Raw genomic sequence first — 27,081 nt, 5'->3', positions numbered from 1 at the left:
TTTGTTTTTTTTTTTTCTTATATCGTAATCCATTGCATAATAATATGGTTACAATTTGCGTCCGCTTCTCTGTAATTTCTATACCTTTGCCGGTTTTTTATAATTAATCTGAAATTCACCAGCGACTTTTGTTTGCACAATTTATTAGCGCAATTTTCGATAATTGCAGAAGCGAGGATGAGTTTTCATCAAATTGAAAAATTCAAACGTATGTACAGCGACAAACTTTAGTTATAGGTACGCGGTTTTACGCGTTCGCAGAGATTATTATTACTTTATCTACCTCTCTACTCCGAGCAAATGGTGTGGAATTTTTTTATTTCTTTTCCCCGCATTCAGTTTAACGCACAGGATAATAATCATACCGTTTGACGAGAATTTACAGACTATTATATTTTTCATATACAGATTTTGTGTATAGAAATACAAAGGATTACAGGTACGTATGTACATATATATATATATATATATATATATATATATATCACACATGTAATATGTTTCGTTGTCAAACGTTTGGAGAATCAACCAGCGAGATTGGAAAAAAATAAATAAAATAAATAAAAATGTATTCTTGCCGGAATTAATTCTCGATCGTAATTACGAATCGACTTTGATTTTTTTTTCTTGGGATGAATATTATTTCATATCGTGCAATTAAACCTTCTTTACTTTTGTTTCTCATCGGGTATTCATTGAATTTATATCCAGATGTTGTATCGAAACAAATTGAAAATATCTAACATAACAAAGACGAAGAATGGAAGAAATAAAAAAAAGGAGCAATGATATTTAAAAATTATAAAAAATCAAGAATCGTATTTAGTTAGAAATTTGTGAAGTTTACAACTGACTGATCAGTCAATCCGATGTCCTGAAAATCATCTCGATATAAAAGCTGTCGACTAAAACCGACTGAAATAGATTTCGGTCGGTTAAACAACAACGCGATTCAAAGTTAAAAAAAAAAAAAAAACAAAATAAAAGACAGGAAACCTTGAAAAATTTCGAAGTATACAGTTTTTCGAAATCAAAGGACGTACTGCAAAATTTCGCGAGACTCGTTGCAGAGATTCTGAATCTGCGATCGCGAGAATCGGTCTCCTCGGAGGTCAGATTATATGTATATATATACATATATACATTCGAATAACGTAAAGAGTAATATTTTTCCATGGTCGAAGGGGACCGTCAATGTAAATATCAGAGATTGGCCAGTATCTGGCAAATATTTGCCCCCAGCCTTCATCGGGGGCGAGATGTATACGTTGTATCGTAAGCACACAAAACGCGTGTGCGAAGCTATAACGAACTATCCGCTGTATGGCGGGGTGGCTCATTTTTTAACTCCTTTTTTTTTTTTAATATATTTATCTCAAGACGATGGTGTTTGAAAAATTTGTGACAAACGTTGAGAGAGAGAGTTAAAAAAAAAAAAAAAAAAAATTGTCACAACACCTGGAGGAGGTAGGAAAATATTTAGAGTTCGCTACCAATTATTTAGTTAAACTTTTCGTTTATTTTTACGTGCACACCTGACGGACTTCTATGTACATATATTAGTTTGTTTTTTTTTCGTATCGTGGTGCGATTAATCATTGTTTATAAAAAAATCGGTACCGAAAACGAAATGCACTGATTTTGAGAGAAATTTTTAGTTCCGGTTACCGCTCGGTCCTTAACTATTTTCATTTTTTTACCACGATCGAAAAATATTGTTCTACGTAGAAAAGGAAAATTAGTTTTCTAGTATCCGTTACTATTATTTCTCATTACGATCGCTGTCGCTAGATTTTCTTGCAACTGTTGCGAAAATTTAACGCTTGCGCAAGAATAAATTGACGTTAAAGCCTTGTTTAACTAAAAAAGTAGAGTAAATCTCACAAACTGATTTTGCGTTGCAATAACCAAAAAAGGATCGACGATAGCGCAAAATGTTTACGCGTACCTCGTTTTTCGTAATTCCAACAATATTCAAACAGTTTTTTTTAACTATACGTGTTTTACTCAATTTTTCTGGTTAATGTAACAAATGAAATTTTTATCAGTGCAGGGACATTACGGTGATGCGATATTCTTATTTCGCTAACAAAAACTCTAATCCAAATTTAATCCAACTGCGGAATTGTCAGGCGTAGTTTGATGCTGATTGGCAAACGATTTGGACCACGATATGAAAAAAATGCACCAATACTTGTAACCAAGTCCGTGAGGTGTGCGCATAAAAATAAGTAAAAAATATTTCGATACTTGGTAGCGACCTCTTAATATTTTCCACACGTTTTTTCAAGTTCGATAAGCCTTCGACCCAACTTTTTGTTCCGTTTGTCGGGAGAGTCGTCACATTTAAATCTCGAATCCCTGCGTGATTTTCTTCATTTTCTTTATTTTTATTAATTTTTTTTTTTATCTCTCCTTTTCTAGTCGTTTCTTTTTTGGAAGAAATTCTTTACCCTTTTTTGCTTCGCGATTTTCACCTTCACGTATTTATACGTGTCCATTTTCACCCCCGTTTTTCGATTATTCAACATTTCAGAATCTGCACAGGCTTCATCCTCGATGTATTCAAACGTGCATGTATGTATGTATGTACATAGATACACGTATATATATATATATATATATATATATATAATGCATGGATACCTATTCATATGCCTCGGTCAGATTGAGTTTCTGTTTACCTGCAGCACGAATCCCGGATGTAAATCGTCCGGCACGAGCCACTCTGTTATAAATATATACGAACTTGCGATTAAATCGCTGCACGGATCCGCGGATCAACGATTATAATCACTTTTTTCATTTCGGTTACGATCGGGACATGCGGAGAATGCTAATACGAGTCTGTAGGTATTTTTTTTTATCACAGAACAATAATATATTCACGATCGTGTAATAGGATATTGTAATATTTTGTTTCTTCCCACATAGGTATGTAAAATCACAGTATAACAAAGAAAAAAAGCAGCACAGTTTCGAACGAATGGAAAAATGTTGGTAAAAGAAAAAAAAAAAGAAAGACATTTTTGTTTATTTTTTTTTTTTTTTTTGTAACGCGGAGAATGACTTGACAATTTTCAGAAACGATCAAGATTAGTTAGCGGAAAATTGTTCGTTTAGAATTTTATCGAGAGATCGCATTCTCTGCATTATTGAACCGTATTGCAGAAAAAGCTATGACAATGAAACCTAATGACCGGCTACAACTAACTCCCACTTTCACCGATCACGGTAATCTAGAAAAGGGTTGAAGAGAAAAAAGACAGCAAAATTCACCCTAAAATTCGACGAAAAACTTTCCCCGTTACAAAAACTATTCAGTGTCTATTATATTAAGAAATATAACGAGCGGAATTTTCAATCCTAAGTTTTTCCTCTTCTCCTTGCAGGACAGACAAAACGAGAAACGAGAAAAAGGTAAGCCAGGGAAAGATGAAAAATCATTTTCCATTGAAGATAAATATGACACAAAAAAAAAAATTGAAAAAAAAAACACCCTCAAATTTGACAAAACACTTTTCTCGCGACAAAAAATTTTTAATCCTCTTTATTTCAAGACGTACAATGCGCAGTAATTTCTTATCTTAAATTTTTTGCTCTCCTCCTTACATCTTAGTGGATAATAAAGAAACAAAAAATCAACATGCGAGAAAAGAAAACTCGCTTCCCGATAATCCACCGAAATTTCCCTTCGACTCCGAAATCAGCGGTTCGCTAACAATTGGATCGTTCTCGACCGTCGTTGTTCCCTTGGGTATTTCCTCCCGTTCTCCACCCGACGGTGAACAAGGAACATATATCCAGAAGCGTGGTAGAGATCTAGGGTGTTAAACGGTCGGCCGGGTTGGTGGATGAGCAGGGTTGCACCCCGGAGTAAAGGTCGAGTTTCCCTTTCCCTCTCTCTCTCCCTCTGTCTCCATCTCTTCGCTCGTTTGGTCACGCGAGCTCAACGCCGACTCACCCCGTGTCGTTTTTCCCGCCTCTTTTTCCCCTCTCTCTCTCTCTTATCAGGGGGTGTATCATCATCGTCGTGTCGAGAGTCCGCATCAAGCGAGACAAGCGAGACAAGCCGGGCGACCTTAGTTCGAGGGTTGGGGGTTGGGGGTCGGGGGAGCCCGCGCGATTAGGGACGGTAAGTGTATAATTTACCGTCATCATTTTATGAAAATATTTCGAGCTCCCCCCATCCTTACCACCCCCCTCACAGGAGTCGAGCACCAGGCGCCCCAGGTGGAAACCGGCATTCCCCCTGTCACGCGGCGTACTATTAATTTCGCCTTACTAATCTCCAATTTGTGTCTCCTTACTTCGCAAAGTATTACTACGTTCACCTTTCTCTCACCCCTCCCTCCCTCCCGCCCTCCCTCCTTCACGCCCTTCCTTTCTCCCCCAGTGTCTCTCAATTCGAAAGAGAGAGGGAGAGAGAGAGGCCGATTTATATCCCGTACGTGGCACACGCTCCGAATTATATCACGGATGGATCTTGCACTACACCCCCACCCCCGACCCCCCTCGGACTTTTTCTCCTTCTCTCTCTCTCTTTCTCTCTCTCTCTCTCTCTCTCGGAAGCTCTTTACTCAACCTCTCCGATTCGCCTCTCCCACCGTGCTTTACAAACCCCGCAAGAAAACCACTTTCCAAACTTCCAAACCCTCGACCTATGACCTGCAGCGTTTCTTGCTCGTCCTTCGCACCGACCACGCTGTGCTGCACCCCTTTCCTTCTAATTAAAATTGCCCCGGAGAGATTATTCGCCGGGTGCTCGAAACGGTCAAATTTCACATTTCCTACCACGGATTTTTAATTTTTTTTTTACCTCAAATAATGGGAAAGTTTGAGGTTACATTATTGATATTTCATATTAGCGGAATTTGAAATTATTTTCCGGATACGGTATAGCGAGTAAAAAGAAAAGAAAGAAAGAAATACGATCGGGTTTTCAATTTTTTTTTGGAAAATCGTAAGTTCTTCTTCATTTTCAATCGGTAAAAATACCTAACGGATGCAACGGTTGAGGTTTGTTGTTAGAAAAATTCTGATCCGAAACTCGAATCAACGAATTTTCATCGCAGTAGAGTAAAACGAAATTGTCAAAAATTCAAATTAAACGTACAATAATATGGCAAAGGATGAGAATTGTTGAATCCTCATTTTCAATCGATACAAATCATCGACAAACAGATGTATAATATTTCTCAAAAATTACGGTACCGAAAAAATGACGTATCAAAATTCGGTAGAAAGTATTTAAAAACTTGAAATCGTGATTAATTTTGTCTCTTTCAACGGATATACGAACGACCATAGACAAACAATCGTAGAAAATTTTTTTTCTTAACAAAAACTTGAATCCGAAACTATATTTTGTTCGTAACCGTGATATTAATTTGTTCTTTTCTTCTAGCAATTTTGCCAAACTCGGTCGAAAAAACTTCTTCAATTCTCTTACGTCAAATGGATGATAATTTGGAAAAATGAAAAAAACTGAAACGGTTCGATTTCGGGGGGGGGGGGGGGGGGGGTATATTTTTTTTCGCTCTGTTTTTTTTTTTCTTCCTTCTCCTTCACCTTTTTATTTGCATCAGCTGTAAACTTCTAACGTCGATCAGACGAGGAACGTCCCTTACTTCCCCCCCCCCCCCCTCCCCACCCCGCTCTTTTTAACCCCATTGAATTGTTAGAGCTGCTCGACTGCAGAACGGGATAGCAGTCGAGAGAGTTCCGGCGGGTGTGTGTTTGAAAAGTTTTAAATAATTCCAGTTTCATAAGATTTCGCGTGTGCGAGTTTTATCCGCTCATGCGCCCTTCTTTTGTTACAAGATCGATATGCAGGGTGGTTTCCGGTACCAGAAAGTCTTCGAGCGGATCAAACACACACACATATACATATATAAATTTTGTTAACTTCTTATCGACGTTGCCTATGTGTTAAAAAATTATTTATCTTCCTTCAGCCGCCAAAGAGTACATTAATTAACAAATAAGCGGTCGGTTTGAAAATTTTCCTCCCCCCTGTGTCTTCTGAAAAATAATAATAATAACAAGGGGTTGGGAATTTTCGCCAAAGTCGTTTTTCAGCTGGAGATCCATTTTCGCAAAAGCAAGTCTACGAAGTTTTCTCCTCTTTTTTTCCCCCGCGTCTGTTCTCTCTCTGTTTTCTTTTTTTTTTTTTCAAATTCTTCGTCGTTTTTTTGCTTCTTTTTAAAAAAATCTTTTCCAACGAAAATGAAATCGTTCCTTTCCTTCCACGACGAGTCTCCGAGCCCTCAGGGGCCATTTGCTCCCTTGGGGTTGGTCCAACGACTCTCAAGTTTAGAAGAAGGATTCACTTCGTTGGTCGCTTCTTTTGTTGACGATATGAAATGTTTCGCAGTTTTCCGCGAGGGAGACCAGAAAAAGCTTAAACAAGGGGTTAAGAAGACTCTCGAGTGCCCCGCGTGCCTCCGACCATCAAACTCACCCTAGTTAACAATATTTCAATTTTTCTCCTACTTCCCTCTTCTTCTCGGCCATTAAACTCGCGTTTTGTACTTTTTTTTTTTTTTTTATTTTATTTTGTTTTATTTTATTCTACTTTTTATTTTTTATCTCACTTCTTCTCTCTCTCTCTCTTCCCTCTCCGCCCCTCAACTACCCCATCGCGCAACTTCACTTGCGAAAACTGAAAGAAGTGGGTAAATTAAGCGAAAAGTACAATTACGTCGGACAGAAAAAAAAAAAAAAATAAAGAAAGTGATGAGAAAAAGAGAAGAAAATAGGAAGAAAAAAAGAAAAAAAAAAAGGCGAGAAACACATGTGACGAGCATATTTTTGGTATTTATACCGATTCAAGGACACACTCGTAGCGTAATTCATGCACACATTCGCTAATTGACCAACCGTCAATCGGATAAATTTCACGCTTCTGTTTGCTCGGAGCCGGAATCTCTGCACCAACGGGTCCGAAACTGCGGGCGCTACGATATAATTCGTACTCGCAGATTTTTTTAGATCGCTTGAAAATTATGCACTCTTCGAAAAACGAGAAACATAAAAAAAGAAACAAGCGTACAGCTTAATTAGGAAAAAAAAAACGTTTGCACGCCGGTTTCTTATTACTTTTGGATTTTATGTTTGGTTTATTATTGGGAAAGTCGATTTTAACAGGCGGCTTTATTGTTAGACAGGCTTTGAGCCGAACCTCGGACTTTCTGTTCTGTAAAAAAAAAAGAATGATCTCCAACTGCGAATTTCGAACTACAAGTTCGGAATCTTGATTAACGATTTTGAGCCTCTCGGATACGATATTACATGAAAACATGACGTTTCCATCATTACAAATTTTGGATTCGTTATCGATGGGCCAAAATTCCTACCAATTTTTACCAAGATTGGAGCGCCATTTTGAATTTCGCAATCTGACTTTAGATTCGGAATCAGCCACCCAAGAAACCAACGATTATCGATTTTCATAAAAATCCAAATGTTTCGAGTTTTTTTTTTCAGCATATTGAACACGCCAAATTTAAATTTTGCAAATTTTACCTCAGATTCATGATTAGCGACCCAAAAACCCCGACGGTACCAATTTTCGATCAAATCCATTCTCATGATATCGTCGTTTATGTTCGATTTCTCACAATTTTTTTATTCAAACAATTGAAAAAGTACTCGACCGATCAAAGCCAAAATCTAATCACTTTTAATTATAGAAGAGCCGCGTTTATTGAGATCAAAATCACCGAAATCCGGTAACTCGTTCTCGATATATCGTCGAAGGAAAATAATTGTTCACATACACAGACGCAGACGTCGATTTGAAAACGATTGGAGTTGATTCTCTAAACTCAAAAATATGAAGATCCAGGTAAGATCTCAACTTTTCATTTTTAGGTTGATTGAAAATAACTTTCTTTGTTTTCCGTAAACATAAAAGCGGGAAGTTAAAAAACGTGGTAAGAAAGGTGTGCTTTTTCTAGTCGAGTAGCGAAAACTCACGGCCCGCATTTCGAAAATTCCTCGGAGATTTAGGGAGAGCTTTTTGAAAAGGGTGGGGGGGGGGGGGGGGGGTAGCGACGGTCGTTTGTATAATTGCCCCCCCCCCCCCTCCGCCCCTCCTTCACCGCCCGCGACCACGGAAAGATAACGAGAGTAGGGTGAGCGGGCAGCTCTTTTGGCAAAATGTGGAGGGACAATTACGAGGGAAGAGATGGAAGCATGGTTAGATAAGGGGGAACAACAACAAGAACAACAACAACAACAACAACAAGAACAAGAACAGGAACGAGAAGCAAAGGATGAGACAACGGCCAAGACGATCCTGGGACCATTTGACTTGCAAGGACGACGGTACTTTAGCAACGAAACGGTGCCGGTCGGCCCGCAGACAACTTCCTTGGATATTATTACGCCACCTATTCTAGATTCAAATAATCTGCCGGCTAAAATCTAGACTGGTTATATACGCATAGGTATACACATATATATTTATATATATATATTGCAGGATACGCCGCTCTCCATTATCTTTATTATAGCCGAGCCTTCAGAGGCTCAATGTCGTCAGGACTTGAGAAGGTTGGGGAAGGTTGCTGGTTCGAGAAATTGATGCTTTTTGGTGCGTTGTGGATGAAGATAGTCGTAGAATCAGAGCATTTGTCAAGTTATCGTATCACCGAGCTTGCGAGAATCGGTCGCACGTAGACGAAAAAGAGATGTTAGGAACGACTGACGAAAACTTGGATCGGTATCGATGTTTTTTTTTTTTTTTTTGGAAATCTCGGTGATTTGTGTACGGATTGTTTGAAACCTGCTAGGAATAAATTTGACGGTCTATTGCACGGTTTCTAAGATAAACCGGTGATTGGGAATTTGTTTTTTCCTGTAATCAATTACATCAATTACACATTGATAGCAATTAATGTGAAATGATTGATAGGAGGTGAAAGATTTTGATGAAATATTACGGGAATAGGATATAAAATGAATAATGTATAAATTCTATGATTATACGGTCTATAATAAACAATCGTGATTCGTAATAAAATATAATAATGCTGTAGATATGAATGTGAACAATGCTGTAACAATGAAAATAAAAAAATCAGTGTTTGAGAAAATTTGCGGAAAATAGTGTTATGAATAAAATCAGTAATCGCGTGGTGTGAAATTGTATTTAATAAATGACTAACGATTTTTAGATGATTTGAAATTATGCATCGATAACTTGTAAGCTATTTTCATCATTCCGTTACTTACCATTTCAACATTTTCAAAGAGGTCTTCAATAATTTGTGATAAAAACGTTCCAAAGTATGTATCAAGTTCTGGCCAATTCCAAACTCAAAAAGTTTACCAAAGGTGTTTAGAAAAAGTGACGGATTAATTTTGGGATTCTAATTACACCATTTTTTTTTCTCATTGCTGAACGATTTCATACAATTTCAATTTTGAAAACATTCAGTCACTTCAAACGACTTCGAAACATCTCAAGTGACTTCATGTTCAAAGATATTCAATGATTTCAAACGATTCCACAAGATTTCACATGATTTCAATTTCGATGATATTCAGTCATTTCAATCGATTTCATATGATTTCAACCACGACTATCTTCTGTTAAAAACGGTCTAAAGTATGTGTCGAGTTCCGGCCAGTTCCAAACTCAAAATGTCCACAAAAAATAGTCTCGAAAAAGCGGCGAATGAATTTTTGAATTCCAATTCCATTCTTTTTCTTTTCTCGTTGTCAATGGCACAGAATTCGATCCTCGAGCTGATCTTCGCTCTGTCAGACTTGCGTCTCCCTTTATTTTTATTTTCTAATCGTATCGCTTTTACCGATTTTCTTAGCTGTTCCCGTCAAACGGGACGGACGCGATCGTATTCCGTAATTAAGTGAAATTACAGCGTGTGCGGCTAATTACAGAGAGCCAAAGGCCGCCGGCAGGCCTGGGTGGGCAGCCTCTCTTCTCTTCTCTTCTCTTCTCTTCTCTCCTCTCCTCGTCTTCTCTCCTCTCCGCTCCTCTTGCGTGTCGTTGGGTTTCAGGAAGGCGTTTTATCAGCGAGCCACGGCTCCGAATTGCAGGGCCGACTTCACCCTTCTCAAACCCTTCTATCGACTTCTCCGAAAATCAAATTTCCAAACGCGGCCAAACCTCATGGAGAACATTAGCGCGTTTAGTTTATTTTATTTATTCATTTTATTTCGCGATTCGTTTCAACGAGACTTCGAATCATCACCACCGACTCTTTGAGCTACGAAATTTTCAATTTCGCGATCATTCATTTTCTCTCTCCCCAAAAACATCGCTGCAGAATCAATTTAAATTCCAATAACTCCGACGCGGCACAAATTTTACAGGATTTTACGTGAATTTCAGATAATTCATTGATTTGAAAAGAATAAGGAGATAAAGAAAAAAAAAAAATACTATTACAATCCGACATAGAAAAATTTGCATTGAGCGATATTAAATTTACCTCAAGAAGTGAGAAGGGAAGAAGAAAAAATATGTTGGAAAATTTTCGTACTAAAAATACGGCAAAAAACAGTCGAACAATTAACGAGAAGAATTTTATTAAGTGTCGAAATAAATCCAGAAGCACGATCAGAAAATTTTACGAGCACAAAAAAGGAAAAAAAAAAAAATAAATTAAATAAAATCGTAATAATCAAAATTTGGATATTTATACCAGAGGAGATCGGAAAACCTTAACGCAAAAATTGGCTGAAAAACGTTCGCAATGAAAAGAGACGGAAGAAAAATAAGCTCCTTGCAGAGGTTTTCAAAAGAAAAATGTTCCTCGATATATATGTACATGTGTGTGTGTGTGTATAAACACATAGTATGATATATAAGGTAATTAATTATTATTTTTACCCCTTAAATTTTTTTTTTTCATCGAATTTCCATACAGCAATTAGTCCCATGTACAAGCAAGCGCACGGAGCCAGCTGCTAATTGATTATAATTTTCCATATAAATCTGTCTGGTATTGTACATAGATATGTACGTAAATAATATATTCACCTTTAGCGGGTTGTATAAATAATATTTATACGCTCATATATACAGTACCGTTGGTAAGTTCGAGATCACTTTTCGAATCTTGGATCGCGCGGGTCAAAAAGCTTAGATACCTCGGCCAAAAACGGTTCAGAGAAATGTTTCAGGTAGCATTTGAAAGTAGAAAGTATGAGCTTCGTCGTAGTTTTTTGTAAAATTCACTAGCTGACGTTAAACATGTTTTTCGCGATTTCCGTACCATCGCAAATTTGCGCGTAACTTTCTCAGAAAATAGCAATAGGAATTATTTCTATCGAGCTTTAATCTCGTTTCTTAATTCTCTTCCACTTTTCCAATATCTTTCTGCAAAGTTGTGCAACGTAGTACGGTTTCGGCGATTCAAAATCAAATGTCAAGTGTGAAAAATGATTTGTCATCTTATTTCGCACGGGTAAGAATTTTTTTCAAAATTATCCAAACCGCAATAATCGTTCCAAGTAATTCAACATTCCCGTACAACGATATAACAAGGTAGACGTGTAGTAATTATAACTGTTCGTCGAGGATGCAGACATCGGCAAGTGGTTAATTTCTACACATGTTATAAGACGTGGGCGTAGGCGGCGTACTTAAGCTTCGGGCGAGAGTATTTAAGAGGCGTCGCGACGCCGAAGCAACTTTGAGTTATGGCTTCTCTTCTCCTTGCATCGGCTATACTTGTGCTTAGTCGAAACAGTAATTATACAAGTTGACGTAACAATTGCTCGATATTTCCGCATCGCATCGCGGGCAGAGAGGCATTCCGTGTCGATTGCAGAAGAAATTGAAGAAGAAAGTATTCACAATCGGTATCGGATAAATCGGCGAGCATCTTCACAGGCGATGCCGGTGGTTGTTTGATCGTTCTAGGTCCGCGGTCCGAAGCTCCGAACCGAAGCCGAGGAATCGGTCCACTTTGTCCATAATTTAGTTAAGAGTCATGCGTGTGACGTGTGTGGTATAGAATTATAGAGCGGGCGAACAACCGAGCCGCGAATAGAGCTGGCGACGAGCCAAGTTACCCCCTGTGACTTATTATCCCTCGCTTATGTCCATTACCGGCCGTCTGCCATTTATTCGTTATGGCCGACCATATTCGTAATATACCCCCGATACCTCACGCCTGCATCTGCGCAAAGACCGAGAGGGCGATTAACCGGGAAATTACAGTCTCTTATCAACAAGGGACTATTCGGCGTCTGACGGATTACGCTGACGAGAGAAATTTTTATTTCTCAACTATTTTCATTTTTTACCACAATCGGCGATACGTACTTCTAGGTATTTTTCTCAGTACAGGTGACGAGCCTTTGCCAGATTTATGCCATTTTACGCGATTGCCGGTAGCTTTGACAAGTTCCATGCCAATCGAAACTATATCAGGTCGTTTCAACTTGGAAGGTGTTCAGCGATTTCGAAAGATTTTTAAACAATGAAAGATTTTTAAGACACTCGGCGGTTTCGAACGATTTCAAATGATTTTGATACAATTGCGAATGATTTCACTTTCAAAAACTTTCCGTGATTTCAAGGAATTCCGTGTTGTGTCTGTTCCAAAGTTGTTCGGCGATTTTAAACGATTTCAGTTGATGTCAGTTTCGGTGATATTCAGTGATTTCGAACGATTTCAACCTATCCCAATATGATTTCAAGTGATTGCAAATTCGGAACTAGACGGTAATTTTTTTCAACGACTTCGGGTAATTTCAAGCGATTCTCTCTGAGAATTTCAAACGACTTGTGTTTGGATTTTGTTACACGATCTTGTCAGCAATTTTCAATCGATTTCTCAGGGATCGCTCTCACAGAAAGCATCTTTCTTGCAGATATTTAATTACGTTGGCTGCTGAGTTATTTCTATTTGTGAGTAATCCAAGAAGCTCTGTATTAAAAAAATTAAAATCTGCGATGTGGCCAGCCTCCAAATTCACTCTTTTCTCACTGCAGAATTATTTTCTCTAAATTTCGTTGAAATTTCATCAAACAGTAAATGGACGTAACCGTTAATAGGTCGAGTGAATCGATACTCAATTTCGAAATCATGCGATCAATGCCATACCGCCATATTGTATCTAAAAAAAAAAGATTACAAAAGAAAATAATCTTGCAAAGTATTTCGTATAATATTTTTTCCCGACATTGGCGAAAGAATTCATTGCTAATCGTGGATAGTTGGGTGCTTGAAAATCTTATTTGAAATAGGAAATCGTGCAAAATGTTTCAGTTTTAAAATTCAATCTTGTTTGCAGTGAAAATTATGGGGTTCAAAGTGTAAATAAAATATAATTCCTTTGCAAGGAGATCATTTTTTTTTATCTTATTCAACCGTCATGTATTACGGGGAAAAATTCTCAAACTGCTTTGTTTCCGTATATAATATAATAAAATTCCGCGGCTCTCTGTTGAGCAAGAAACAGCAGCTGCGGGTATAAACGTATGAAAAATGGCGAACGAAATGAATTTTCCCTATGGTGAAATCGCCGCTGCTTCCGGCTCTGGTCAAGCTGCCTTCTTCTCGGGACATCGTATAAAAACCAAACTGCATCGTAAGGCTGAAAATTGAAAAATTTACCCCGCTCACTTTCCTTTGTGAATTTTCCGTCATCGTCAGGGATCGATACGAAATGATTTCGTAATTTTTCGCCTCATAAATACAGGGCAATAATTATATCACACGCGATTTTCATCCATCGAATTTTCATAAATCCACCAAAGTTATATCTTGAGCTCTTTTCCGCCGACGTCAAGTTTCTTAATTCGTTACAAAAATGTATCACGGACCATTTTTAAACATTCGTATCAAGGGAATTCCATGGAAATCCACGAATTTTTATAAGTTCTATACAAATTTCGAAAGGTTAAGCAGATTTTGTGTATTAAAAAAAACTATTATTCGTATATATATATATATATATGATAAATTCAGAATTTTACGCACTGCTTCCCTGATTTCAGATGATTATTTAAAAGTATTCGAATTTCTTTCTACCGATAATTTCAAGTAATAATTAGGATATCGACATCAAATCATGAGATTGTATATTATTCTCACCGAATTCGAATGGTTTTCCTTTTTCGGCGATGGCCAAAAAATTTTTGATAATAAAATTTCATAACTTCTCCAGGTTTTCCAATGCCAAAAAACCTATCAGTTCCAGTAAGTTACTAATCATTTGGTTGATCAACTTTTTCTCGACGAAAAAAAATAACATTTGTTACCTCAAAAAAAAAAAAAAAAAAAAAAAGATCATTTCAAATTCCCACGGTAGAAGAACGACACTTTCAGCTTACTCCGTTGCCAAATTAAAAATTCCCTGACTATTTCAGGTGTTCCAATTTTTCCAGGCCTGTGATAGGCGAAACAAGAAATAAAACAAAAAAGTATTTTTCAAATAATAATCGGCTAGTCGCGAGGTTCCCGGTACGAAAAAATTCTGGAAGAGCGATGAGTGGCGGTATATATTGTATTATATATACGTGTATAGGTATAATACAGCCGAAGGTGCAGATGGATATATTCCCGAGCCACGGTTGTGGCGGAGCGTGTAATTGGAATGAATATTGAGAAGTTAGGAATGGAGTTGTAAGTAAACTTTGATGCCTGAGGCTGGAAGGCTCGCGGCCTAAGAGCGTAGACGTGTTGCGGACGCCGTTCCGCGCCTCGCGCCTCGCATCGCCCCCATCATCGGGATCCTGAATCCACGACGACGACGACGACGACGACGAGCGTCGCCCGAGACCCGAAGGAAGGTATCCATCCGCTCCCTAGTTTCCCGGTTTGTCACCACCGCCCGAATCACTTTTCATAAACAAGGGGCGCAGAGCTTTCGGTTTTACCGGGATTCTCTAAAGCGGGATGGGAATGACAGAAGAAAAAAATAAAGACGAAACAAAAAGACGAAAAAGAAGGAAGATAAAAAAAAAAAAAAGAAAGGATTTTCCTCGCGCCCCCCGATCTCGACGGGAAATTAACGGAAACTTTTCTCTTCTCTCTCGCTGCTTTCGAACCTTGCGTAGAGATATAGTAGTTTCGCGTCAGGAAATTTCCTCGCTTCGCCGCGATCTCGATGGCAGGGAAAATGGAAAAATGATTTTTCAAAAGCAAACTAAAAAAAAAAAAAAAAAAAATAAAAGAAATTCTTCCGCGACGACTCCAAGTTCGATGTAAAATTGTGTTACGGACACCGAGTATACGGTTTTAAAAGATTTTGTTTGTAGTAAAAGGAGGAGCGAATGGAAAATTTCAATCTCGTGTGGCTTGATGTGAAAGGGTGTGGATTATGAGGGGGGGGTAAGTTGAAAGCCTAGAAGAATTCATCGTTGCGTTTCTTCTTTATATTGTTTTCCTTCAGCCTTATATACATATATACCTTTTCTTTTCTATTCGGTTCTATAGCAGGTTGGATTTTCAAGTGTGCAATAAAAACCAGTTGCCTGATAATATAAAGATGATTTGATAAATCTAGTCACGTAGACCTCTTGCCGCGGTGTAATATATGCGGGGAAGAGAGAAGGAGAGAAGAACGAAGAATTGGCGAAGGAAAGCGCGAAGGGTGATGTTGAGGAAGGAGAAGGGCTAGGGAAATAAAACAAAATACATTTCTACCAAAATTGAATACAAATTTCGCTTATTTGATGTAACAATTTTTATACACGGTATACCGGAATAGAAAAAAAAAAAAAAATACATTCACATCTATATAGAATACAGATGTGTAGAGAAGAAAGAGCGAAGAAAGAAGATAAAAAAAACAAAAACCACCCTCGGAATGCGAGAAAATAAACGGATGGGAAAATGAAAAGAAAAATGCGAACCGGATATATCACCCAGTTTCAGGGGTACGGAGAAGGGGATGGGGGAGGGTGTAGGGGGGGGGGGGGGGGATGAAGTGTGTACAGTCGTCAGCCAATATCGGGGTAAATAAATAATTGCGCGTCGTGAAAAAGGGGAGGAAAACGAGAGAGAGAGAGAGAGAGAGAGAAGATGGGAATAAAAAAATGAGAAAAAATAAAATAAAATAAAAATAAACCGAGGGAAGGGGGGGAAAATAATGGCAAGGAAATAACTAATTTCTCTACCCCCATATGCTATATAATACCAACATTAGGTGTACATATATATGTACGTGTTATACGTTGTATAGAATCAGCCTCGAACGTGAATTCACAAATTAACTAATTACACTGAAATCGCACTCGATCTGTTGCACTCGCCGCTGCTGCTGCTGCATTCAAGTTCGCATTTTGTTAAACAACAAAGTAATAACTTGATAAATAACCGGTGACAAACTGATCTACGGTTTTAAAATTAAGCTAATTAAACAACTCGGTGATTCCACGCACACTTGATAAATAAATATCGTCCCCTTGATATATATGCGTGTATATTTTGTGTGCGCAGGTGTGCGTGTGAGAGAGTAATTTTAATGTAGACTATTTGTTTCTATTGGTAAAATTTTTCGTGCATCAATTATGGAAAATATGAATTTTAGGTTGTTATTACAAACTGTGCGAAATGTTTCCCTCTGATTAATTCGCTGGATTTAATTCGGTTTCAAATATTCCCGGGGCAAAGTTATTACAGCTAGCTGCAAGCTATGATTTGATCATGGTTTTTTAATAATGCTTTCGGATCGAGTGGGGAGAAAATTAATTTTATGCGAAACTTGTATTTATTTTTGTTACCAACAAGTTTCTCTGAAATTCCTGATTGGATCAAGCTTTTCATTTCGAAAAATCATCAGAAGCTACGAGATATACATTTTTCTACAATTTTTAAAACGTGCAAATTCGAATATCCCGAAAACTCGAAGCTTACGAATTTCAGGGAAAAATATTTCATTTTTACAATTTTCTTTTCTCTTTGCTGAAAATGTTTATCGATTAATAAAAACATGACGGAAATAAAATTATCGAGAAAAATTTCGTACGTGGATAAATTTCCATTCGCTAAAAGCTCTGGGTTGAAAATTTCCTCGATTGTAAGAATTTTGGGCTGAATATGGCAGTTTTTTCAAATTTTCGAATGATTTGAATAATTGTGTAGGTTAAAGTTGCTCACAACGGGCAATTTTCCGATTCGAATATTTAACAAAAGCCGACACGAAGGGCGATCATTAATTAATACAAAGCAGAGTGTGCGAAGGTGGAAAAGTGGATCAGGGACACGGATCCTGGTCTCTCAGGTATAGTTATCGGTTTCTGGAGGAGGGAAACGGCGAGAGAGAGAAAGAGAGAGAAAGAAAGAGGAAAAGGAGGGTGGATATTCGTCGTCGTCGTCGTCGTCGTCGTCGTCGTTAATGCATAACTTTATTCTATTCCTCGGAAATTAGTTGAGCCGTCTTGGCACGTCTTTGTCGAGCTGTTGGTGATAAGTTTAATATGCTAATTTTGGAGAACAGCTGCGCAACTCCCTCTTCCGAGCAAAATACCAAAATTATTGAATTTAAATTGGCATCATTACAATTTCTCACCGCGCAGCAGCCTGGCCTCATGGAATTTCGAATCTCGTCCTCGGCCGCCGAACCTGATCCCTTAATTTCAACAAACTCGCGAGAAATCAATCACCTTTCCTTTGTTTTCCACATTGGATTTATAAAACGACGGTTTCGGTTATTGGACGATGTGTTGAGAGAAAAAAAAAAAAAGAAAAGAAAAATTTTTGATCAAGGAAACGAGACCCTGGTGAAAATTTCTACTACTACGAATTTTTACAGAAGTAACAAGATTTCCTATTATTTTTTAAAAAATTCTATGTACAATGATTACAAATATGCGTAGTTTTTTCCTAAAGAATAGTACACTTTAGCTTGTAGATTTTTTTTACCGAAGAAAAACATCAAGTTTCTCGAAAATCTACAAGTTTTTATGACAAACTATACATATTTATACAATTTCCTTAAAAATTCGTAGAAAATCTTATTACAAATCATTTTCACCAGGGAAAGTAAACAGAGTTAATTATTCCGCTTGGATATCTACGAAAGAAAAAAGAGAAACTCGTAGTTTCGCTTCGATGAAATATTTCGTAATAACGATTCAAAAATCGCTCTTATTCACCTTCCGGTAGCAAGGAAAGAAAGAAGACCTTGCTGCAGGCGGTTATCAGTTTTTTCGAATTTTGGTGCGACGAAAAGCGATCGAAAGAAGGGCGGAAGACGATTTTGAACCGTATTAGCGGCGATGGAAAAGTGCGGCGACCTTTCTGCCCGCTTAAAAATGGGAAAACGAGTCCCATTAGGGGCGCGGCAACGCGAATAAAGAGGGTGCATGCAGGGTGTCGACAGGCGGTTCTGTCATTCGCTTTAATCGCTTCCGGCGGCACTCCGGCATTCCCATTGTCGGGCAGCGCCTCTCTATACTGTAATAATTTAATGCCCGAATATATGCAGGCATACGTAATAAGTCGCCCTGCGTATTCAAAGTCTGGCGTAGCGCCAGAATGTGTTGTATATATATATATATATATATATATATATATATTTTCGTTAGAATTTAGGGGTGGCGAATCGAAAGTTCGAGGCTTAATTAACCGTCTACTAATTATTCAAACAACAAATTACCGGCTGTTTTATCTGTCGAACTCTGTGAAATCCGCTGGTAGAAAAAACAAAACCAATTTTCATACCTGATTGTTCATTAATTTCCAAGGTATACCTTTCACGCCTGGAATCGATAGATATTGACCAAAAACTAGTGTCTGAATTATTTCAGATTTTTAGCTCGATTGACAAAGATGTCGGATAATATTTACTCAATTTTTGAGTAACAAAGTTCGAAGCTACGGTTTAACTCATTTAATTTGAATAATGAAAAGAAAAGATATAGAATTGATCAATAGTTTTTCATTTTGTTACTCGAAACCCTTTCCCATTGAGCTAAAAATCTGATATAAAATTCAGACGCTGTTTTTTCTTCATTAACTATCGATTCCAGAGGTGAAAAATTTTCGTTGGAAATTCACGATCACTTTACAATGTATGTGATTGTATTGCGAATGAATTGAGATCAACGATGAATGAATTTCACGCCAATGGCTAGATTTGCTTGACGATTATTCGAATCTCTTCTGTGTCCTTTAGCCGTATAGTGAATGAATATTTCAGCCACTGTTTAAACGGTGCAATTTCTGCAGAGATTTAACCTCAGCGGCCGCGATTCCAGCGCAGCGAGCCTGATAAAACCGACCGCATATTATCTGAGAAGAGTAGCTGCTTCTGAACTAGCCGACCTCAAACCGCGGAGCACTTCACGCGCAATGATAAATTCCAAACTATTCTGACTGGATGATAAAATAACGCCGAATGAAATTCCTAAAGGCGAGAACCGAGGTTCGGAACTCGTGCGATAAATTTTCTTTTTTTGCTTCTACTCGGATTTGGGCAAAAGCGTGAAATGAATTTTAGTTTTTGTAAATTCGTGGTTTCGCATCGCTTGAATTTCAAAGATTCGCGCCTTTCTGACTTGCGGCGCATTTATTTCGCCAACTTTCCGCAAGCACAGTGTCGACCAGTTAATGCTGCTATCTCGACGAAGTTTTTTGTAACCGACTAACAATTCAACGAAGAGAAAGCAGATAGTACTGGATGTTGAGTGGTTATCGGTTACTGGTCTGTAGAATTCCTTACTTACCTACGGTAGATATTACAGAGCCTGTTTGTCATGGCGAAGCGCAGGTTATCGACGGCAATCGAGAGTTGCAAACGTTAATTTCGTTTTTTCATGAATTATCAAAGTTAGAATGTGTTGATTAGGTATTGAAATTATATACGGAGTCAATTGGAAATTGGTAACGAATGCGTGGATCGTCGTCCGATAAATTTTCACGCATTTAAGGCCGTATATTACCAATGAAATGTCGCAGTTTTCTATCAAAAATGTGTTATGTCAACTTTTCCAAAATATATCAAAATATTCCAGGACTTTGAATGGATTCGAGAACCAATTTTTGTTTTCCAGGATAATTCTGGGTTTTGAGGATACTTGAGGAGCAGAAGAAACCCTGGAAGTGTCACTATAATAGTAACATGTAAAGAAAGCGCAAGAATAAACAGTTGATACTGTTGCATCACGAATGAATCATGAAGAAGCATTAGATGCTCAAAATCGACTGCGAAATATTGAAATATAATAATAGTTCCGAGTCCGCGTTTGTAGTCAGTTGAAAATGTTCTCTGCATTAAACACGTCAAACTTCACTAGCTTGTAAGGAAAAAGCCGTGTGAGAAAATGGACCGAATAACTAATCGCCATCCCTTTTGTCGTAGAGAATAAGATGAAGAAGTAAAGGAAGAACGGATAGGGGTGAAAGTCGGACGCTGCTCGAGTAAGATATGGATTACACCCGGAGGGGGGGGGGGGGGGAGGGGATTTTTTGAAAAATTGGAATTCCGAATTGGAAAACTCCTATATTGAATCGCGAATACCTCGAGAAGGTGATAGATTCGGCAAAAATAGCAATAATTTGGGGTCAGGCGGTGGGGGAAATTTAATTTTAATATTATAATTAACAAACTCTATCAATTCAGCTAATTTCAACCTCAAATCACGAATATCTCTAGGACGGTACGAGATACGCCAAAAATAGTTCAAATTGATGACGCAGAGGCTAGGAGCGTGATTGAAATCATCATAAAATTCTCCTATGTAGATTTTGAATCACATATTACTATATTGTCGCAACTTGGGACTGAACGGACTCGGTTGTTGAATTATTGTTCAATTAACAATTGTCGTCAGAGTCGAAAATACACGCGTGGCAAAGTCACTATTTTCGAACGCTAAACCAATTTTCAACCTGCAATCTAAACACGATGAAAAGCGAAAGTTAAACTGACAATCAAGGGTGAAAATGACGCAGCCAACACTCAACTGATTTATAAAACGACATGAATCGGGAATTCGTGCAGACCGTTTCGGAATCAACTACATTATTACGTCCGTTTTTCTTAGTACTATACGTGTTAACCCTTTCAGTCACGCATTTTTCCACTCAATATTTTGGCCTGAATTTTTTTATTACACGGTTTTTGGAGTCAATAATCACGAATCTGAAGTCAGACCTCGATAGTTTCTTAATCTAAAGATGGCAGATGTAACATGGAAAAAAGTATCAAAGTTTGATTATTCTGGCCAAAACTTGTTACTTAGGAATTGGGGTTATGCGAAGTAACAAGGATCATTTAAAGTTGTAAATAAACTGAGATAAGGTGAGGACACGAAAATTTTTTGTTTTGAACGCTGAGGTTCCCATTGCGACTGAAAGGATTAAACAGCGTGAACAATACGTCGTTCGAAGATGTGAGGAGACCACAATTCTACACATTCGCGTAACACAATAATACCCAGAAGTCACTCAAGTCAAGCGAAACGAGAATTATTATGGTGGCATTTAAATAAGAAATTCAAGGAATTCCTTTGCTGTCGTTTAAAGAAATATTCGCTGGACACACTCACCCCTTTACGTGGCGTCGATCCCGTTCTCCTCGGTTTGATGTCCAGAGATGAGTGAAGTTCGTCGCAGCTGCAAATCCGCCAACTTCGGGTCGTCGTCGATTTCCATCCTCCGTTGTCCCAAATCACAGAATGTACGCACAGACGAGCGTTCTCACACCTTCGAGAATCTTCTACGATGTGCGAAACACGGCAGACCAGTCTAAAGTCGCCTACCGAACGGAACAGATGCCGGAAGTAAACAATGAGCCTCTAGTTTGTCCTCGAGACGCAGCCTCTCCGTTTGATCCGATCGCCAGCAGCGTTGCTACGCAACGTAAACAGATTTTGAAACAATTGTTTGTTTTCGAATCTGTTTACGTCGCGTAGCAACGCGGCTGACGATCGGATCGTACGGAGAGGCTGCGTCTCGAGGCTGTTTATTTCCGGCATCTGCTCTGTTCGGTAGGCCACTTCAGACTGGTCTGCCGTGTTTCGCGAATCGTAGAAGAGTCTCAAAGCTGTCTGAACGCTCTCCTCTGACGTGTGCTTATCTGTCGTGATTTCTGGACCCTGAAGCAGCTCAACAACGATTTGAGGATCGCCCGTCACTCGCGACGCGCTTCACTCAGCACCGAACACCGGCGACCGAGGCGGACGACGTGCAACGCTCCGATACGCGACAGGATCTGTATTCAATGGTAAAATATCGTACACACTCAGCTATGTATAACATAACGTGTAACATTTATTGTTTCACCATTTTGAACCGATTTAATACGCTCTATCATGTATTTGTCTTATCAACGTCATGCAAAGGCCAGCCTGCAATATTATATACGTACATATTTACTCGACTTCATCCCGACGACAAAGTCGTCATTTGTTTCCGAATCTGTTTACGTCGCGTAGCAACACGGCTGACGATCGGATCGTACGGAGAGGCTGCGTCCCGAGGAGAAACTAGAAGCTTATTGTTTATTTCCGGCATCCGCTCCGTTCGGTAGGTGACTTCAGACTGGCCTGCCGTGTTTCGCACATCGTAGAAGATTCTCAAAGCTGTCTGTACGCTCTCCTCTGACTTGTGCTTATCTGGCGTGATTTCTGGACCCTGAAGCGGCTCGACAACAATTTGAGGAACGCACTTCACTCAGCACCGAACACCGGCGACCGAGGCGGACGACGTGCAACGCTCCGATACGCGACAGGATCTGTATTCAATGGTAAAGTATCGTACACACTCAGCTATGTATAACATAACGTGTAACATTTATTGTTTTACCACTTTGAACCGATTTAACAGGCTCTATCATGTATTTGTCTTATCAATGCAAAGGCCAGCCTGGAATATTATATACGTGCATATTTACTCGACTTCATCCCGGCGACAAAGTCGTCATTTGTTTCCGAATCTGTTTACGTCGCGTAGCAACGCGGCTGACGACCGGATCGTACGGAGAGGCTGCTGCGTCCCGAGGAGAAACTAGAAGCTCATTGTTTATTTCCGGCATCCGCTCCGTTCGGTAGGCGACTTCAGACTGGCCTGCCGTGTTTCGCACATCGTAGAAGATTCTCGAAGGTGCGAGAACGCTCGTCTGTGCGTACATTCTGTGATTTGGGACAACGGAGGATGGAAATCGACGACGACGCGAAGTTGGCGGATTTGCAGCTGCGGCGAACTTCACTCATCTCTGGACATCGAACCGAGGAGAATGGGATCGACGCCACGTAAAGGGGTGAGTGTGTCTAGCGAATATTTCTTCAAATGACGCCAAAGAAATTCCTTGCATTTCTTATTTAAATGTCACCGTAATAATTCTTCAAGTGTCACCGTGGAGACGATCTCGGTACGATTTGCTTATTCTTCACAATAGGATATAATATTTCGCATAATTTTTTCCTGCTCGGTTGTTTGCTGCAGCCTTATAATTGGCGCTGAACCGAAACTCTAGTTAATATGGTTTAATGTATAATTATGTCTGATCGATTGCTTTGAAGAATTCATCACGATATCGCAAATTTTCTGTATCTGGTTTCTGTTCTGTTGTTAAAAACCGTTTGACTATCTGCGGAAAGTCTTTAGAAAACATATCTTTAGGTGCATCTTGCAGACTTTTTTCTGGGTAGCGAATGAGACCGATTGTAAGTTCAAAAGATCTGGCCTCAGAGCTGCAGGAGTAGCTATATTTGAAAACAACAGAGACACGACAAATAGTTTTAGTTCAGAGATGGATCTAGCATTCGGTAATTCACAATCATACGAGTTTAATAAATCATCTATCGGAGAAACCTATGTAGCGAAATGTGAAGCAGAAAATGGGCAAGTAATTGTAATGTTTGCTGTTTATATCTCATCCAATTAAATCATACATAAAATCATCGAATTCAACCATGAAAATTTACTCACTTACACCGAAGCCGGATCTCCGCTTTTCAATCGAATTTCGAGTGAAGATTTCAATGCTTATTTCAAAAAGACGAATCAAAGCCTTGGCTTGATTTTTTCAAACCAAAATAAAATTTAAATGTATCAAATGTTCTGTACGAAGTACAACATAATATGGCACGAAGATTGATGAATATTTTTTTTTGTTTTTTCCATTTTTAGATATTTAAATAGATTTGAATCAAATTTTTAATTATCACTTAGAATTACAAATGTATAAGTTTTTGCTTTTGTCGTGTATAGTCTTAAGCACTCACACACACTGTTTTCTTTTTCTTTTTTCTTTCCACCAACTTTGCGGATTGTTTTTTTTCAGTAATAATGTTCTCCTTGCTTCTAATTTTTCAATTTTCAAATTCTCTGAATGACAGAAATATCATTTGTTAATGTTTACGTTTCGTACATTTTCAACCGTGGCAATGAGATTTTCTCTACGTTAAATGCGCTCTGTATTATCTACCGCTTTAGTGAGGCTACACACGGTAACTTTCAGGTTGATGACTGACCTTCATTCACCGTGTGTATACCTTGAGAATAAGTTCTGAAAACCTTTTATCAACCCGTTTTACCGATCGTTTTATAGATCGTACCATGATCTTCAGAATATTGCCGGATAAGTTACCGATGGAAATAATTTTCCCGAATGACGAAAAGGACACAGAAGGCTTTTCCAACCGTCGAGTCTCTCTTAACGTAATAAATTTTGGAAATTTTCGTGGGACGCGAAAGACTCGAAATTATCATCTCAATCTCTGATATGAAGATCAAATCATCAAAAAGATTTCGTAATTTTTTAATATTTTCAGTTTTTCATGGTTTCGTCGGAAACGGGCTCGTTAGGTGGCGTCACACCGGGTTTTCACTTTTCCCGTCGGTTGAACGGGGCGAATTTTCCGCAAGCTTAAAAGGCGCCAATTAACGCTGATGAAATCTCTCGTGAATAGATGAACTCGTCGTTTAGTAATATCACACGACGTTAATTAGCCGAAGAAACCTGGAGCACTTTCTCTGAAACTTGAGAGAAAAGTAAATATATTTTGTCCGCTAAAATATACTTCGGGAAAAGAAATGATCGACACGTAAACCTTTTCCATGTTCTTTTTCAATCACCATGCGAATTGTGCAACAATTAAAACTTGACGAAATCTCGCACATTTTGAATAACGATTAAATTTCAGCGCGAAAAATGACAAAAAATTGAATCCAGGTATTACAAGGGGTTGATCAATCAAATAAACTCATCAATTTTGGTACACATCCGAGTCCAGGATTTTAAGATTTCAAACGATTTCAAGTGATTTCAAAGGATTTCACAAGGTTTCAAACGATATCAAGAGATTTCACGTTAATTCAGGGATTTCAAATAACTTGACCAAAATATTTCCAACAATTTCATGATATTTCAAACGTATAAAAAGACTCACACCAGATTTTACGAGCGATTAACCCTTCGAGGTATCGTATCGACAGGGAATGTAATACTTGACATTCGCAGAACAAATATTGAATCATCAATCTCGCGGCTTCCGCAGGCGGAGGAGAAATTTTCACCGTAATCGCGTCGGCTGCTTTCTTATTGCGCAATTTATTCAGGTCTGTATATGGTCTCATTGTTACATTGGGATCTGACGTATTCGATCTAGATTACATTATATATGCTTCATACGCTGCACAACGCGAATATCTCCAAGGTTCCCAAGTATGAAATAACAACTGTATATAACTCAGAAATCGTCCGCCCGCGTAATATATATAATATATATATACACACACAGTATAGGTATCTTGGATCTCGATCGCGGTCGGCATACGTACATCTCTGCATATATACATACGCGTAACTGTATCTTTGTTAAATTATAGGATTATGCCTGGTACTTCATACTTTCCCCGTTCGGTGGCCCTATTTCTTTTTTTTTTCTTTTTTTCACCAATGTCACATGTTTATTAGTCGCAGAAATAGGAAATATTAATATTCGGCGGCTGCCGAACGTTATTTTCAATTTTCCAAATAATTAATTAAAAGAATTTTAGTTATTTCTGAATTTTTTTAGCCTAGTAACGAATCAACGTAGATTAATGTCCGATATACATTTTATAAGCTATTTTATGCTCTAAAAAAAAGGTTTGTGTTAATTTTTTGATAATTAAACAACTCTTTCGAAAGTTATTCAAGATTAAAGTAGAAATCATGTGAAAATTAATTTTTATTGAATATTCCGGTTTTTCACGGTTTTGTTGTATCGCAAAATGATTGGAAATTAATTGTAATAGACGAACAATGTGATGAAATTTTTAAAACAATGATCCGAAGAGAATTTCATTGAAAAAAATTATCCTCGATCATTCATATGTATAGAAATAAATCGGTAGCTGAAAATTCATATTCAAAAGATTATACAGGTTTTGGTTTATATCTATCGAAAAAAATGATTCTCTGGATTTGCAAATCTGAGTGTTGGTACAGTCAGTGCGAGAAAATTTTCTGCAACAGCTATAATTTTGCAAGTTGAATATTACAGGTTTGCTACATTGAAACTCAACTTGGCTATGCTTGTGAAACCTTTGCCGTTGAAGTGAAAATTTTTACTTGGACAGTTAAAATGTTGCTGTGACAGTATTGACGCTAAAATTTACCAGTCCATTAAATTATTTATTCCTGCAATGGATCAGGGTTTATTTAGATTCTTACGGAACGTATATTCACCTGAAACTGGTTTTCAATCACGATAAAAAAATTTCTGTTAGATCATCGACAAAGATTTCACGTGTTCGATAATCGTCTTTCAAGATCAAAAAAAAAAATAAGAAAAAACAGAAAATTATTCAGGAATCGAACCAACTGTACAAGTTTTAGAATTTAAAACTATCATGCAAAACCGGATTCGGTATTTTGAAATTATTGCAGACCCCGCATTTTTGCGCGAAATTTGTAGGATTTGAAAAAATTCTTTTGAAATCCCAGTGATAGGTTTTTGAAATAAATCAAACACCGTTCGACCGATCGAGTCACGTTTTTCGAACACTCGTTTGCCGGTTTTTTCGATCTTCGATTATCGTTCCTTCGCTTTCGTTGCCCGGACCGTGTAATTCGCGAATGACATTATCCTCGAAGAGGCGTGATTTCCGGCGGTAAAAGTTGGGGCAGAGGAAGCAGGCAACTCCAGTCTTGATA

General features: G+C 38.2%; 1 protein-coding gene and 1 long non-coding RNA gene across 2 annotated transcripts in view; one reads left to right on the top strand and one right to left on the bottom strand.

Annotated features, from left to right (window-relative positions):
• LOC124309350 (uncharacterized) overlaps window positions 1-21,876 on the bottom strand; it is a 69,413-nt gene extending 47,537 nt beyond the window's left edge. The window contains exon 1 of the long non-coding RNA XR_006909222.1: window positions 21,485-21,876. This is a non-coding gene — a long non-coding RNA (uncharacterized LOC124309350). The remainder of the gene's footprint in view (window positions 1-21,484) is intronic.
• Window positions 21,877-21,933: 57 nt separating this feature from the next.
• Window positions 21,934-27,081, top strand: part of LOC124309343 (mucin-4) — a 108,523-nt gene continuing 103,375 nt past the window's right edge. Inside the window, exons 1-3 of the mRNA XM_046772927.1 lie at window positions 21,934-22,161; window positions 22,373-22,683; window positions 22,890-23,196. The gene's annotated coding sequence lies outside the window, so the exon portion shown is untranslated. The remainder of the gene's footprint in view (window positions 22,162-22,372; window positions 22,684-22,889; window positions 23,197-27,081) is intronic.

Source organism: Neodiprion virginianus, chromosome 7 (genome assembly GCF_021901495.1).
Source record: "Neodiprion virginianus isolate iyNeoVirg1 chromosome 7, iyNeoVirg1.1, whole genome shotgun sequence".
Lineage (NCBI taxonomy): Eukaryota > Metazoa > Arthropoda > Insecta > Hymenoptera > Diprionidae > Neodiprion > Neodiprion virginianus.
The sequence above is the reverse complement of the archived record's forward strand: the minus strand, read 5'-3'. Positions and strand labels throughout refer to the sequence as shown.